The sequence below is a fragment of the Pongo pygmaeus genome, chromosome 13 (assembly GCF_028885625.2).
Source record: "Pongo pygmaeus isolate AG05252 chromosome 13, NHGRI_mPonPyg2-v2.0_pri, whole genome shotgun sequence".
Lineage (NCBI taxonomy): Eukaryota > Metazoa > Chordata > Mammalia > Primates > Hominidae > Pongo > Pongo pygmaeus.
Window position 1 is genome coordinate 59,249,267 of NC_072386.2, and position 18,171 is coordinate 59,267,437.

General features: G+C 39.2%; 1 protein-coding gene across 5 annotated transcripts in view; it reads right to left on the minus strand.

Annotated features, from left to right (window-relative positions):
• APBA1 (amyloid beta precursor protein binding family A member 1) overlaps positions 1–18,171 on the minus strand; it is a 229,209-nt gene that overhangs the window by 196,241 nt on the left and 14,797 nt on the right. The window contains exon 1 of one of the 5 annotated variants that reach the window (XM_054502112.2): positions 15,367–15,502. The exons of the other annotated variants lie outside the window; for them this stretch is intronic. The gene's annotated coding sequence lies outside the window, so the exon portion shown is untranslated. Of the gene's footprint in view, positions 1–15,366; positions 15,503–18,171 lie in introns of those variants that run through there. 5 annotated transcript variants of the gene reach the window in all.

Here is an 18,171-nt window from a genome sequence, read left to right on the forward strand (position 1 = left end):
AAAAATATAAATCCATGAAGTCACATGAAAATAACAGAAATATATAGACAGGGACAGAGCTTCTCAAAAAACAGGGTCCATGCCCCATTCTCAGGGTCCCTAAAACTATAAGAGAATTTATATAGGTTTTGATTTTTATGATAACCTAATCCTCAGCTCCCATCATGTTCACTAAATTATTATTTAGAAATAGAAAAACTTCTATTTTACAGAGATAGTTTACAGTTAAAAGACTTTTTTTGGCATTATTTTCATCCATCTATTCTCAACTGAGTTCTGTGGCTCACTGAAGTTGTATTAGTCTATGTGAATTTTTCTCTTTTAAAAGGGAATTGTAATCCTGTTGTACTGAATTTGAATGGGAAGGATCAATATGAACTTGTGATGCATTTTATCTTACTCTGCCCATTAAATTGGCCTAGAAATAATGAGCAACCTAGTAGTCCCAATAGATTGAGGTCACTAAATACCATTTCTCACTTAAAGAAACTAAGAGAACCTCTCAGGGGAAGTAGCTGATTCCAGGTCAAAAGTAGAAGATATAAAAGATGAACCTGGAACATCTCATCACACCAGGAGCAAAGGAGCTATCAAAGAGCACAAGGAGTATGTCAAAAGGATTCAGGGCCACCTTTAATAGGCTCCTACTGTCCAAAATGAAATGGATTAAAATATATCAAATGTGCTTAAATTCACAGTACTAAAGTCAATAGTAACAATAAAACTTGCCTTTCTCACTGGTTACCCCCTGGAGGGTGTGAGCAAACCAACTCCTTATTTTGAAAACTGGTAAATAAAAAGAAAGAATCAAACATTTACTCTGCCTTGCTAGTATAAATTATATGTCAAGTAACCAGAGAGTTGACAAGTGTTTCTCCTTATAGAAGTCCAGCTAATAAATTAGGGAATAGTAAAATCTGAATGTCATCATTTTTAATCCCAATAAATTAATACACTTAGAAAAAGCACTTATGAAATAATATTGCCAAAAATCATCTAAATGGAGTCCAATGAAGCTTCTACATCTGTCTACTAATTTATATAAAACACAGAGAACAGAGAGCATATGAAATGACAGCACAGGGGACAATCAGCAAAACCCAGACTACAGAACTTCCTACAGGAAAAATCGACCATTTTTTCCTCAACAAATAAATTACTAAGGGAAAAGATAGATAACAGAAAAGATTAATAAAATAAGCGTTATCCAGGTGTAATGCCCATCTATTTTGCATATGTACAGATCCTAAAGCCATTACTTACACACACGCTCACACATTATATGTGCATATTTAAACAAAAAATGTTGCTTTAAAACTTACTAGGAAACAATGACAGTTTTAGAATACAGTGTCTTATGATTAGGAAACTATAAAATAGTGTGAGCCCTCACTCCTGGGAAATAAAGCAAATCTGGAAAGCTTAGGACACGAATGCTCATCTGGGACACAAGTATTCCTTGGGAGAAATTTAGAATTGCTGGGAGTCATATAATTTGCAAAAGCTTGGTTAATAATATGTTCACATTTGGAAAATTTTTTAAAAATTTAATGTATATAATAATATTACAGAGTCAACATTTTGACTCTGTAATATTAATAATTATCCATATAATAATATTACAGAGTCAATCAAGCCCCAGAGCCTATGCTGAATGTTATATATATTACATAACAGCCACAGGAAAAGGTATTAGTATCCCTATTTCTCGGAAGACAGAAACTGACCTTTCCAAGGCTATATAGCTAGTAAAAATAAACATATACACTCACCATCTCAATACGTTCAGAAAAAGCATTTCACAAAACTCAACTCCCGTTCATGATAAAAACGCTCAACAAACTAGAAATAGAAGGAAAGTTGATGAAGAGCATCTGCAAAAAACCTGTAGCTAAAACCACACTTAATGGTGAAAGACCATTTCTCTCACCATTTCAATTATTTCAATTCAATAGTGGTGGTCCTAGCCCACATAATAAGGAAAGAGGAGAGGGGAGAGGGGAGAGGAGAGGGAGAAAGAGAGAGAAAGAGAAAGAGAGAGAGAGAAAGAAAGAAAGAGAAAGAGAGAGAAAAATAAAGTTGGTTTCTTCATTTGCGGATGACATAATCATCTACGTAGAAAATACCAAGGAATATACCAAAGTGATAAAACTAATAACTGAGTTTAACAAGGTCACAAGATACAAGGTCAATATATGAAATGCAATGACATTTTAATATACTAGCAATGAACAGCTGGAAGTTGAAATTAAAAAGAAAATACTAAAAACGGGACATACTTAGGAAAAAAATTTAACAAATATATTCATTGAAAACTATAAAACATTGCTGAGAGAAATTAAGGAAGATCTAAATAAATGGAGAGATATACCATGTTCATGGGTTGGAAAATTCAGTATTATTAAGGCATCAGTTATGCCCCAAATGATCCATAGATTCAACGTAATACCAATCAAAATCCCAGCAGACTTCTCTGTAGAAACTGATAAGTAAATTATAAAAGTTATATGGAAATGCTAAAATCTGATTCTAAAATCTACAAGAAAATGCAAAGTTGGAGGACTCATACTACCTGATTACAAAACTTAGTATAAAGCTACAGTAATCAAGACAGTGTGATATTAACACAGGACCGACATATAAATCAAAGAAACAAAATGAAGTCCAGAAATAGACCCACCATGTATGGTAAGATGATTTTCAACAAAACTGTTAAGATAATTCAATATGGAAATGATAATCTTTTCAGAAAAGGGGTATTAGAACTGAATATTCATATGTGAAAAAAATCAACCGTTCCCTCTCACTATTCACAAAAATTAACTTAAAATGGGCCAGAGACTTAAATGTAAGAGCTAAAGCTATAAAACTTCCAGAAGAAAACATAGCAGAAAAATCTTTGTAACTTTGGGCTAGGTGAAGATTTCCTTTTATTTTTTATGTATTTATTTTTTTGACAGAGTCTCTTGCTCTGTCATCCAGGCTGGAGTGCCGTGGCATGATCTCGGCTCACTGCAACTTCTGCCTCCCGGGTTCAACTGATTCTCCTGCTTCAGCCTCCCAAGTAGCTGGGACTACAGGCACACGCCACCACGCCTGGCTAATTTTTTGTATTTTAGTAGAGACAGGGTTTCACCATGTTGCCCAGGCATGAAGATTTCTTAAACAGGACACAAAAAATGTACAAACTATAACAGCAGAAGTTAATAATTTGCACATCATCAAAATTAAAAGCTTCCATCCTTTGAAAGACAGTGTTAGGAAAATAAGATGAGTCATTGACTAGAGATAATATTTGCAAAACACCTATGTGATAAAAGACTTATACCTGGAATACATAAACAACCCTTACAACTCAATAAGATGACAAACAAGCCACTGAAAATATAACCAAAAGATTTAAACAGATTCTTTAGTACAGAAAAGATATGATTGGACAATAAGCCCATAAAAAGACACTCAACATCATTAGTCATCAGGGAAATGCAATGCATTATCTCTACCACCTAACTAGAATACCTAAAACTAAAAAACCTGAAAATTCCAAGTGTTGACAAGGATGCAGAACAACTGGAAATCTCATAAGTTGCTGGTGGGAAATCAAAATGGAAGAACCACTTTGGAAAACAGTTTGGCAATCTAATGGTTAATTTTATGAATTAAATTGGTGGAGCCACAGTGTCCAGATATTTGGTCAAATATTATTCTATATGTTTTTGTGAAAGAAAGAGAGAGAGAGAGAGAGAGAGAGAGAAATAAAGTTGGTTTCTTCATTTGCAGATGAAGGTGTTTTTTTGAGGAGATTAACATTTAAATCGTAGACTTTGAGTAAAACAGATTACCCACTATAATGTAAGTGGGCTTCATACAATCAGCTGAAGGCCTTACAAGAACAGACTGACCACCGCCTGAACAAGGAATTCTCCCAGCAGACTGCCTTTGAATTTGAACTGCAACCCTTCCCTGGGTCTCCAGCCTTCCAGCTTGCTCTGTGGATTTTGGACTTACCAAACCTCCACAATCACACGAACCAATTCCTTCAGCTAAATCAACCAATTGATCTCTATATATACATATATGTGTATACACACACCCCCCGCCACAAACACACACACACACACCCCTCCTCCCCCCCACACACACAGCCTGTTGGTTCTGTTTCTCTGGAGAACTCTGACTACTAATATAGGCAGTTTTTAAATCAAATTAAACAAATACTCTGCACTTACATTTGATCCAGCAATCCTACTCATAAGTATTTACCCCCTACAATCCAAAATTGTTTGTGTAGACAAAACAAATATATGTCTACACAAGCTCCACATGAAGACTTTCTTCACCTGCCGAGTCTCAGTAACTTTGCTGTCCTCAAGGTCAATAACCTCTTTTCCACACCTCTCTCCTGGCATACAATGGGGTCAAAGTCAGTGACAATTTGGTTGAAAGAAACAGGAGTCACTTAGGCTTAAGTATATGTGAATTTGCTAACAAGGACATGGATAATATATGGAATTCAAGAGCATGAAGTGTAGCTGGGCCTCAGGAAGCTTTGGGACCAAGACTGGCACATCTCTCCTCCTCATGGACCCATGGGCTCTTATTTATGTTTCTTTTCCTCTGTCTGCCTCATTCCTCTCCCACCTTCTTGTTTCAGGATACTTCTCTATGCACATGAGCCAAACATGGCCCATGCAGCCCAGCCCTGCCTGGACTCTATCACTTTATAAAGCTTCACATCCAAATTCTCAGGATAAAGAATCCGATGGATTCATCTTGAGGTCCATTGGCTATGGCTTCAGAGCTCATATCCCAAAGCCCAATGCAGGACTAGCTTAGGAGACAACTCTATGGGAAAGGAATATGGAGCAGAGAAGAAATGATCAGTCTCCTGGCCTACAAGACCCTACCTGAGCTGATCCCTGACTGCCATCCTTAATACCATTGTAGTACCCACTGTCTCTCAGCTTCTTGCTATTATCCAAGGACTCCAAGCATGCTCTTGCCTCAAGGTCTGTTTTTGTGTTTGCTGTTCCTTTTGCCTAGAAGGCTTTTCCCACAAATATATGCAGGGCTTGCTCCCTCACTTCATCAGGCCTTGGTTCAAATGGCCAGGCCTTCCTTGACCACTACAACCCTATGTCACACTCTTTGCCATTACTCTGCTTTATTTTTCCTCAGAGCATTGTAAAAACATGACATGATCATGTATATTTACTTATTAATCTGCTTGCTATCTGTCTTTCCCACTAGAATGTAAAATTCATGAGAATGAGAACTGCTGTCTTCTCTACTGTATCACCAGAACTCTTAGTATCAGGTACAGAATAGATGTTCCATAAATGTTTTTTGGATAAAGTATTAATTTTACATGCCTGTTTTACATGCCTACTAATTGAATGACCACCACCGCAGTCCATATATCTCCACTGATAATGTCCCATGGAGGGGCATTTCCTACCATGTTCATGCCAGTATTTTGTACTCTTTCAATGTTGACACTATTTTTCTCATCCCCCAAAATTCTTCTGTTAGTTCTCAGTAAGTGATCTAATTAAATTCCTCTTTAGCCCATTCACATTCTTGCAGCTCCGTGAATGGCTTTCCCCATTCAAAAAACCTAAATGCTCTCATTACAGAGTCCCATTTGTAAGAAGCCCTACAGAGGCCCAGCAACCCTGTTCTCTTTCCAACTTGGCCATGTCTCAGATGGGACCCCAAGAGCTTAAGCTTCTTTGAACTCACCCACAAATAACTGGTTTGAGTAGAGGGAGTTGCGGATGTCTGTGGAAAACTGTGAACTCATGCTGGATGGAAAGCCAGGGTCCTAATGGTGACACCCCTTGAAAGCAGACTTTATTCTGTGAGTAGTGGGGAGCCATTGATGGTTTCTCAGCAGGAGTAGGTAATAAAAGATGTGCTTCAAGAAGATGTCTGGTAGCAATGGGTAGAATGATAGTGACCTGTGATTATTCAGGGTAGAAGATGATTATGGCCTAGATAGGGCTCTGGAAACAGAGACTGCTGCAGAAAAAAACATGGTGGGAAGAATCTATAGAATTTGGAAAGTGAGTAGAAGTATGTGTGGGAATGGGAGTGGGGGGCTGGGGGTGGGAGAGGTGTCAGATGCTGCCAAGGTGTCAAGCCAGAAGTCACTGGATAGTTTATTAGGATATCCACGATAATCCTCAAGATGACAGTTTAAGATCAATGTTGGAAGGGAAAGGAGATACTGAGAAATTAGTCGAGGGGTTGAATAATTATAACTTGTATGTTCTTTATTACCTCCAAAGCATTTTCATCTTACTTGATCCTTACTGGCTCATGGGATAGGTAAGTAAGAAAGGCTGTAACTTTGTCCAAGCCACAGGGGCCAACAGAATTGAGGTCAATTTCTCTAACATGATTGAACAGGAAACTGTTTAGTTATTTGAAAACATCAGTTAAGGCAAGATCTCATAACAACATGACACAAGCAAAACATTTTTCTTTCATTTGGCCACCCACTGCCTGAACCGAGTTATGTGTTTGGCAAGTTCACCACTTTGTGAGTCCAGGTTGGGCGAGGCAAGATCGTCTACCCAAAGTGAGAGAAAAAAAGCTGGAGACTTGCTTGCCCAGTTTCCCTTGCAGCTAGAGAAAAGGCTGAGGGAGAAGTGAGCTCTGCCAACCAGGCAGCCTGCACGGAGGCGGACTGGGAGCTTACATTATGAAAGGGAGGGGGGAGCTCGTGCTCTCTTCAGCAGTGGCAGGAGAACGGTGGCCTTGCAGCTGCACACTCGACACAGAGGTAGCTTTGAGGATGGCAGGGCCAGCAGCTGCGATTAAGGTCCTGGCAGACAGGTCATGTGGCATCGAGAGCTCCCTAGAGGTGGCATTTTCTCGTCAGACCAGTTCTGGGGTTTGGTGTTGGGTGCTGCTCCAGGAAGCTCAGCCTTCATTCAGACTCTCCAGTTCTCCCAATTCTCCAGCTGCCCAATCACGTCTCTGCTTAGCCAGAGTCATTTTCTGTTGCTAGTGTCTAAGAACTCTGACTGATACACCTTAAAACCATAAATGTTTTGTTTTACTTTAAATATCACATGGATAGACATACTCACCAATCTTACCACCAGTTGAAAGTAAGTCCTGTGACATATAAGCAAAATGAAAATAGGAAAAGTTTTATTTTGATAAGCACCCAGGAGTCATTTTCTAGATTTATTAAAACTCATTTATAATATCAAGTTTTTTTATAGAGGCAGGATACAAAATAGTAAATACGCTGTATTTGTTGTACCCACAAGAAAAGACTATGCCCAAATGTTAACAGCCATTATCTTGGGGTAGTGAGTAATGAGGAATTACTGATTTCCTCCATTCTGCTCATACACAGTTCAGAAATTTTCTGCCATGCATGTGTCATTCTTGTATGATAAAATATTTTTAAAACATATAGAAAACAGGTCTGTTTTCTTCTGTAATTGTGCTGATCATTACTTTTCATCTCTGTTGGGGCATTTTAGGAGCAACTTCCTTGCCTTGGTCTGATGTTCTCAGAAGGGATTTGCAGGGAGTAACACTCCAGGTCTCTCTACCCCCACCCCACTCCCACCCTACTCCTCAACATCCACCCCTTCTGGAGAGCTTAGGAGGAAGTCCTAGACCAGCCTGGCTTCAAGCCTTCCTTGCTCTTTTTCACCTCTGTCTGCCCACAGAAGGGGGCATTCTGGTCTGCTCTCCTGCAGGTAAGTTACCAGGCAGGAACTGGTAACTTCCTGTGCCAGGGCTGAGAGCATGAGTGACACTAATTCCAGGCTGTCTTTACTGGCCACATATCTAAGCCACAGTTTCCAACTGGCTTTATTAGTAACAGAGCTCCTTTTGTCTCTTGCATTTTATTTCTCATTTGGTTCCTAAAATGGGAGGAGAATTGAAGAAGGTAATATAGACACACCCAGGCACCAAAGGAACTGCGATTAACACCATTTTCTTAGGCCTCTCAGTGCCCTCCATGAATAAGTCCTGACACACAGGGTAACGCAGGCTGCTGAATGGGTTTTCAATTGCCTATAACCCTGGGGAGAAAACGCCCAACCCCCAGTATGCTGCCAATACTGCCTGCATTTTCCCTTTTCACTGCCTTGTTGGGAAGTACATCATTGCTTAATATTCAGGAACTCCCTACCAGGATTCAGTGCCTTAATAACAGCAATATAAAACCTCGATTATCTAATAAAATATCCCAGACTGGACCCTGAGGTTTCATTAGTGGCAAGACATTTTAATGGGATTATAGCTTTTTGTTGTTGTTGTTCAGAAAGCAGACACTCTTCAAGCCTGGAAAGCTTATCCATTGATGTTAACCTTTTCCTTCACAAAATATATGAAAAGAAAGCAAATCATGGAATCCCAAATCTGCAGTTCTACCTCTGCTATTTTATTATTCCTTGCCTCCTTCAGATAAAGTATCTAAGTCTCAGAAGTCATTACTCTTAAATTCAAGCCATAAAAACACATCCATCTTCCTAAGAGTTTATCAGCATTTTGCAAAGTAGCTGGATACAGCAAGTACTTCAAAAACCACAGTAAAGTAGCAAGCCGACTTCCAAATCTTACACATAATTACTATCTGACAGCTTTCAGGGTAGACAACAACCAAAGTCAAGTTTCCTGACTATATTTTCCTCTAATTTATTAAGTTATTATTCAAGGTCACAAAACAACAGCTTAGGATATGCATGCCATTAAACAGAAAGCAAACCTCATCAAACACATAACTCTTAAAAGTTGCTTCCTTAGTGCACAGAATGTATGCTATAGAAATATGAAGACATGAGCACACAAAGACAGAATAATACTATTGAGTATTTAAAAGTCTTCAGCTAAAATGTTTCCAACAGCACTGTTTTCTAGGAAATCAAACAGAAGGTGCTTAATGAACAGTGAAACTGTGATAAGTCCTTTTTAATAAAATAGGCAGACTGTTGACTGGGGTTTTGGTGGGTGGTCTGTGGGGGATAGGAACACGGGGTTGATAAAGACAGGCCTTAAAGGCAGGACTGCATGGCTGGCAAGCTTTGGCTGTTGCTGCCTAGGTTGGGCCATGCTGCAGCCGCCCCCACCACTGCACTCTCTGGATCAGAACTGGAAGGTACCTCGATGTCTTTGCTTATAGCGTTGGACAGATGAAGGGCTGGTTACCTGTCAGGAAGTGAAGAGCGTGGTTAAGAGTCCTCTACGCTAGGTTCTCACAGTCACCAGCTACTAGACTCTTGGCTACATTTCTCACCAAGAGCAGTGTCCTTGGGGGAAAACTAAAGAGGGGTGAGAAAGGGGTTAGGAATAAAACTCTCTCCTAGAGACCAGGTCAGAATACATAATCGGTTTAACTTCACAATAAAGTGACAAGGTGCACTTGAATAAGCCACCCTGATATACGGAAAGCACTGGACACAGAAGTAACTTTCCCATTGAATCAGGAGTTGATCCCATAAACCTTACTATTAGCCAAGTTTACATTTGTGAACACTTTACACAAACTACTCAGCTATATATTAAAGACAAAAATTGACAAAATACTTATACTTCGGTAAGCCATATCTAAAGCCATTTCTCTTTTCAACCTAGTTGTTCATTTCACCAGTGGTCAAAAATCATTATTTTTAAAGGTTTCCAATTTAAGAGCACAGACCACCCAGCTATTATAGAGTTCTGTAGTTTAGCCCTCGAAGGTGAGTCCCAGATGCAGTTCAGGGATGGTCTGAACCTTTGAACAAGGGCAAATCCAAGCACTCTAACGCCTGGTTCCCTGCTCTATCCCTTATCCATGCCACCTTTTTTAAGCATCCATATGGATTAGTGAATCTCATTTCCAAATCTATGCTTGGTTAGCATAATCTCTCATCCAGAACTCCCCTTTGAATTTGAGATCCTATATCTAAGGGACCACCTTCCATTCCTCCCTGCAGGTCTCACAGACACCTTAAAGTCAATGTCTTATCTGTTTCCCTTTCACGCTCCCAAATGAGTCATTGTTCATCTTCCATTCCTTATTTCAGTAACTGGAACTCCATCCCTCCAGAAGCACAAAACAGAACCTGGGAGTCATCCTTGATTCTTGCTATTTCCTCACCTCCCATACCCAACCTATCCCCAAGTCCTGATGGCTTTACCTGCTGAATATCTTTCCAGTCTGTCCATTTCTCTCCAGCTTTCTGCCAGCAACATTCCAAACCATCACCTCCCTCTTGAAGCTCTGTAATAGCTTCTTAGTGGCTATCACTTTCCACCTTGTAAAATGCATGTGTGTCTTCTCTTTTGCCCCTTTTGCAATCAAAGATCCTAGAAAAGCACAAATCTGATTATGTCTTTCCTTTATTTGAAATGCAAAAATGGCATCCCATTATTCTCAGAATAAAGAACAAATCCCTAAGGCAGCCTGGAGCTCCTGCCTGACCAGACCCTGGCTCAGTCTCCAGCCAGCTAAACCACACTGTCCGCTTCAGACACACCCTCTCCCTTCTGCCCAGAGTCACTTACCCCCTAGAGTCACTTTCCCACTGGCCCCACAGGACCAGGTCTTCCTGCCACATGCTAGTACCCTCACTTCTCCATGGCACTTATCGGTGGGTGATGACACATGTGTGGTTTTGTGCAAGTGCCTGTCTCCTGTGCTTAACTCTAAAGCCCCCTGAGGAAAAGGGCTCCATGTGCTTTGCTCCCATCCACCCCCAGGGCCTTGCATGGGGCTGACACACAGTTGATACAGTGCAAACACATGTAGAATGCACAGCACTTACATCACAGTGAGTAAGGCCCAACTCGGACAGGATCATCCTCTTGCCATACAAGAGTCAGTTTTTCAGGGCCTCAGAGGGTCTGGAGGAATAACTCATCTCTCCCCTTAACAAATCTCCCCAGGATGACGTCTGGGCTTAAAAGTGGGGGTAGGGTGGGGAAAGTATTCTGTTAATGTGCTTTTTAAAGATAGTGACAGCTGGTTGGCATCCTTTAAACATCTGATTAATGGAATATATTAAAGTAATAATAAAGATTTTAACTGCTACAGCTTTAATCCAAACTGAGAAAATGTCTAAGAAATGAGAAAGCAGGAATGCTCTCTCCCACGGCCTCCTCCCCCATGAATAAACAGGAAGATGAGAGACAGAGTTACAGGCAGTGTGGTATAATAGTTATATGTGCACACACTCTGGACTCTGGCTAGCTACATTCAAATTCTGGTTCTGTCACCTACTGGCTGTGCTATCTTGGGCAAGTCACTTAACCTCTCTGCTTCAGTGTCCTCATCTGCAAAATGAGGATAACAACAGCATGCCTTACAGTGTTGTTGTGAGGATCAGATGAGTTAATGTAGGTTAAGTGTTTTGAGCAGTGTCTTATGCTGCTTATAGTAAGCAATACACAAACGTTTGCCATGTTATTGTTATTTGGTGTTTTAAAGGTGTTTAACAGCATTCTGGCTAAAAGTGTTATGTTTTGGTTAGAATGGAACTCAATGTTTAAAACGAAGATGTTAAAATTAAAATGTGTACTGTCTTGTTTTGTTATACACAAAACTATTTTTAATGAAAATAGTCTGAACGCTTAACCTTGTTGAACTCAGATAAAACAAACAAAATATCTGTTAGTGAATGGTTGTTGGCTTCTTAACAGAGTGTGACAAAAACCTTCCTCAAATATGCATGAATAACCTGAATTCAGTATACCTGTTCAGTATCCAGTGAATTCATAAGCATATGCCTCATTTCCCTTTGATAGATAAAGTAACAAAATCACATTCAGTTAACTGAGCTGGACAACAAAATCAGAAGGAAATTAACAAAAATAAATCACTGCATTAAAACAGAGCATGTATACATACATCTATCCTTGAATTGTGAAGAATATATGTTCAGATTATGCCAAACAGAAAGGTACTTATTATAAAAACAGTTGACTAAAATGTCTCCAACTAAACACATGCTCATCCCTATGACCAAATAGTTTCACTCCTAAATATATACTGAAGAAATACAAAGGCAGAAAAACATATATAACATTGTTCATAGTAGTTTTGTTTATAATAGCCAAAAACTGAAAATAACCCAGATTTCTATCAATAGGAGAATGGATAAACAAATCGTTGTATGTTTATATAACTGAATACCACATAGCAATGAGAATGAACAAACTACTGATATGTGTAATAACATGTATGTATCTTACAGATATTTTGTAAAGTCGAAGAAACTGGACCAAAAAAAATGTATATATGGTTCTCTTTATATGGAGTTTGAGAATAATAAAAAATGATCAATAATGACAGAAACAGCATTGGTGGTTACCTCTGGGGAGGGCAGGCACAGAATGGGAGGGAGCGTGAGAGGATCTCAGTGGGTGCTGGCAATGTTCTAGATCTTGATCTGGGTGGTGGTTACACAGGTTTATACATATGTAAAATTCATCAAGCTGTACACTTAAAGATTTGTGTAGTTTATACACTTTACTGTATGTGTTTTACTTCTATTATAAAACAATCTTCTCGACTAGTAATTTAAATAATGACCGATAGTATTTTTTTTTTTTCTTGAGACAGAGTTTCACTCTTGTTGCCCAGGCTAGAGTGTAATGGTGTGATCTTGGCTCACTGCAACCTCCGCCTCCAGGGTTCAAGCGATTCTCCTGCCTTAGCCTCCCAAGTAGCTGGGATTCCAGGCACCCACCACCATGCCCAGCTAATTTTTGTATTTTTAGTAGAGACAGGGTTTCGCCATATTGGTCAGGCTGGTCTCAAACTCCTGACCTCAGGTGATCCACCTGCCTGGGCCTCCCAAAGTGCTGGGATTACAGGCGTGAGCCACCACGCCTGGCCTCTGACTGTACTTTAACAAAATTGACTGCCAATTGATTACTTTGTGTGTTGTTGAAGAGTTGGCAGAGTGCTCCACCCACATATACACCAAACCAAATATTAAGTCTCCCACAAAAGTCACATGTTGAAGCCCAAACCCCCAATGTGACTGCATTTGAAGACAGGGCCTACAAAGAAGTAATTAAGGTTACATGAACTCATATGGATGGGGCCCTAATCCAACATGACTGGTGTTCTTTTTAGAAGAAGAGACACCAGGGATGCACACACAGAGAAAAGGCCACGTGAGGACACAGCAAGAGGGCAGCCACCTGCCAGCCAAAGAGAAAGGCTTCAGGAGAAACCAGACCTGCTAACACCTTGATCTTGGGCTTCTAGCCACCAGAACTGGGAGAAAATAAACGTCTGTTGTTTAAGCCACCCAGTCTATGGTATTTGTTATGGCAGCCTCAACTAATATACCAGATAAAGAAAGCTCCAAGAGAAACTTCAGGAACTAGACACAGGCCCTCTGGTTTTTATGGAACCCAGGTGTTGATATCTGACTCTCGCTGGGAGAAATCTAAGGGCTAGTCACAGTGAGCAGGGCAAAGATAGGGGTACAGGGAGGGGGATATGTTGGGAGCAAAAGGCATGTCTACTGCCAACCGAATAAGTGTGTGTGTGTTTCCTCTGGTCACAACGTGGCTCCACAGAAGCAGCCTGTCTAAGCTGGAGGAAGTGAAGTTTAAAATGAGACAACTTTCCCTTAGCCACAAAGACAGTAAAAAAGAAATAAAAGAAGAAAGGATCTTCAAAACAACCAGAAAATAAGTAACCAAATGGCAGTAGTAAATCCTTATCTGTCAATAATAACCTTGAATATAAATTGATTAAATTCTCCAATTAAAAGACATAGTGGCTGAATGGATTTCAAAAACAAGACCCTGGCTGGGCGCAGTGGCTCATGCCTATAATCTCAGCACTTTGGGAGGCCAAGGCGGGCGGATCATAAGGTCAGGAGATGGAGACCATTCTGGCTAACACAGTGAAACCCTGTCTCTACTAAAAATACAAAAAATTAGCCGGGTGTGGTGGTGTGCGCCTGTAGTCCTAGCTACTTGGGAGGCTGAGGGAGGAGAATTGCTAGAACCTGGGAGGTGAAGGTTGCAGTGAGTCGAGATTGCACCGCTGCACTCCAGCCTGGGTGACAGAGTGAGACTCCATCTCAGGAAAACAAAAACAAGCAAACAAACAAACAAAAAAACAAGACTCTATGTGTTGGCTACAAGAAACTCACTTCACCTATAAAGACATGCATAGACTGAAAGTGAAGGAATGGAAAAATATATTCCATGCAAATGGAAACTAAAAAAGAGCAGGAGTAGTTATACCTATGTTAGAGAAAGTAGATTATTTTAAAGTTAAGAATGGTTTAAAGACAAAAAAAGGCCATTATATAATGATAAAGTGGCCAATACAGCAAGAGGATATAACAATTCTAAATATATATGCAATCAACACCAGGGCACCCAAATATATAAAGCAAATATTCATAGACCTAAAGGGAGAGGTTGACTACAATACAATAATAGCAGAAGAGTTCAACACCCCCACTTTCAGCAGTGAACAGATCATCCAGACAGGAAATCAACAGAGAAACATCAGAGTTAAGCTGCACTCTAGGCCAAATGGACCTAACAAACATTTACAGAACATTCCATCCAACAGCTACAGGATACACATTTTCCTCAACACCACATGAAGTATTTTCCAGGATAGACCACATGTTAAGTCACAAAACAAATCTTAAATTTAAAAATCAGTCCTATCAATAATCTTTTCTGATCACAATGGAACAAAACTAGAAATCAATAACAGAAGGAACCTTGGAAAGTATGCAAAATCATGGAAATTAAACAACATGTTCCTGAACAATAAATGAGTCAATGAGGAAATGTAAATAAAAACTTAAAAATTCCTTGAGACAAATGAAAATGGAAATAGAACATACCAAAACCTATGGGATACAGCAAAAGCAGTTCTAAGAGGGAAGTTTAGACCAGGTGTGGTGGCTCACACCTGTAATCCCAGCACTTTGGGAGGCCAAGGCGGGTGGATCACCTGAGGTCAGGAGTTTGAGACCAGCCTGACCAACGTGGAGAAACCCTGTCTCTAGTAAAAGCCGGGCGTCTCCCATGTAGCCGGGCGCATGCCTGCATGCCTGTAATCCCGGCTACATGGGAAGCTGAGGCAGGAGAAATGCTGGAATCTGGGAGGTGGTTGCGGTGAGCCAAGATCACGCCACTGCACTCCAGCCTCGGCAACGAGAGCGAAACTCCAACTCAAAAAAAAAAAAAAAAAAAAAAAAGAGGGAAGTTTATAGTAATAAATGCCTACATCAAAAAAGTAGAAAGATCTCAAATAAGCAAGCCACCTCAAGGAACTAGAAAAATAAGAACTAAACCCAAAATTAGTAGAAGAAAAGAAATAACAAATATCTGAGCAGAAATAAACAAATCCTTAGCTAGACTTACTAAGAAAAAGAGAGAGAAGATCAGGTGTGGTGGCTCATTCCTGTAATCCCAGCACTTTGGGAGGCTAAGGTGGGAGGATCGCTTGAGACCAGGAGTTCAAAGTTTCAGGGAGCTAGGATCACTCCAGGAATACTTCAGTTAGGAGCACTCCAGCCTTGGTGACAAAGCAAGACCCTGTCTCAAAAGAAAGCAAAGAAAGAAAAGAAAAGAATAGAAAACCTGAATGGACCAATAATAAATAATGAGATTGAAGCAGTAATAAAATGTCCCCCATCAAGGAAAAGCCCAGGAACTGATGGCTCCACCACTAAATTCTACAAAACATTTAAAGAAGAACTGAAGAACTAATACCAATTCTTCAAAAACTATTCCAAAACATTGAAGAGAAAGGAATACTTCCAAAATCATTCTACAAGGCCAGTATTACCTTAATACTAAAACCACACAAGGATACAATGACCAAAAAGAAAACTACAGGCCAATATTCCTAATGAATATAGATGCAATAATCTTCAACCGAACACTAGTAAACCAAATCCAAAAACACATTAAAAAGTTCATTCACCATGATCAAGTGGGATTCATCCCAGGGGTGAAAGGATGGTTTAATATAGGCAAATCAATTAACATGATACATCACATTAACAGAATCAAGGACAAAAACCGTATGATCCATTTTAATAGATACAGAAGTATTTGATAAAATGTAACATCCTTGACGATAAAAACGCTCAACAAATTAGGTACAGAAGGAACATATTTCAACACAACATGACAAAGGCCACGTATGACAAACCCACAGCTAACATCATGCTGAATGGGAAAATGTTTAAAGCTTCTCCTCTAAGATCTGGAAAAATATAAGAATGTCCATTTTCACCACTCTTATTCAACATCATGCTGGAAGTCCTAGCCAGAGCAATTAGTCAAAGAAATAAAGGGCATCCACATTGGGAAGGAAGAAGTCATATTGCCCCTATTGGCAGATATGAATATATATACACATATTCTCAAAGATCCCCCCAAAAAACTATTAGAATGAGTAAGTAAATTCAGGAAAGTTGTAGCATACAAAATCAACATAGAAAATTAGTAGCATTTCTATATACCAATAAACTATTCGAAAAAGAAATCAAGAAAGCAAATCCACTTACAAAAGCTACAAAATAATAAATTACCTAGGTCTAAATTTTAGCAAGGATGTAAAAGATCTCTACAATGAAAACTATAAAACACTGATGAAAGAAATAGAAGACACAAATGAATGAAAAGATATCTCATGTTCATAAATTGGAAGAATTAATATCAACTGTATCTACAGATCCAATACAATCCCTGTAAAAACACCCATGGCATTCTTCACAGAAATAGAAAAACAATCCTAAAATTCATATGGAACCACAAAAGACTCCAAGTAACCAAAGCGATCTTGAGAAAAAGAACTAAGCTAGAACAAAATTACAGTTAGACAGGAGGAATATAGCAGGGTGATTACAGCTAATAGCAAGGTATTATGTATTTTAAGATAAGTAGAAAAGAGGATCTTGAAAGTTATCGCCACAAAGTAATCATAAAATTTTCAGTGACTGACATGCTAACTACTCTGATTTGATGATTATACAATGTGCACATGTATTAAAACCTCACACTGTAACCCATACATGTACAATTTTTATGTGTCAATTTTAACAAAATTAATAAAAATAACACAACTTTAACACTACTACACACTTAGCAGAATGCCTCAAGCTAAACAAATGGTAGGAAACCAGGTGCTATCACCAACGTGGAACCAACTACGATTCTCATAAACTGCTGTTGGGAGTATAAATTGGACAAAGTAGTCCTCACTTTGGAAAACTGGCAATATATCTAAAGCTAAATGTACACCTATTCTATGACCCCACAATTCCATTCCTGAGTATATACCCTACAGAAATCAGTGTATGTAAACCAAAATAAACATATAATAATATTCACAGTAAAACAACCCTAATGTCCTTCAACAAAAGAATTGATAAACTCAGTATAGTCACACAATGGATTAAACAGCAAAATATGAATGAATCATGAATTAATCTCTAAAATATTAAACAAGAAGTCAGATGCAAAAGGCTACATACTATATGATTCCACGTAGATGAAGTTAAGAACAGGCAAAACTGCTCTATGGTGACAGAGGTCAGAGTAGTGGTTACCTTTCTGAAAGAGGTTGATATTGACTGAGAAGGCACATGAGGGAGCCTCCCAGGGGCCAGAAAATGTTCTATGTCTTGATTCAAGTGCTAGTTATACAGGTTTTCAGATATGTGAAAATTTAGCAAGCTCTACACTTGATATTTCTGTTTCTTCACTATTCAAGTTACATCACAATTTAAAAACATCAAATATTAGATGAGAATTTGAGTTATTTATTATCACACTGGATGTATTATGTGACTAGTAGTCGAACTTTTCACCACTTAGGAATAACCGGGAGATCTAAGAGACCTGCCTAAAATTTTATTCCCATGGGGAAGACAAGACAAGTCTGTTTAAGTGGGTAGAAAGAAGCTGTAAGAGAAGAACTAGAGATGATGGCTATTTGCATCCCAATGAGTCCAGCCCATTCAATAAACCTGTTATATATAGAAGGCAGTGGATTTTGCTTGAGATTCCTTGAACAACAAATAGCGTTTTCTGAACCTGCCAGTTATTACTTAGGTTTCTGTTTACTATTCAGTTCCAAAGATTAACTCTGATGTGATGACATGGGAACCATGGTTCACACTGACATCAGCAGTTTATTGACCTGTGTCTAGTGTT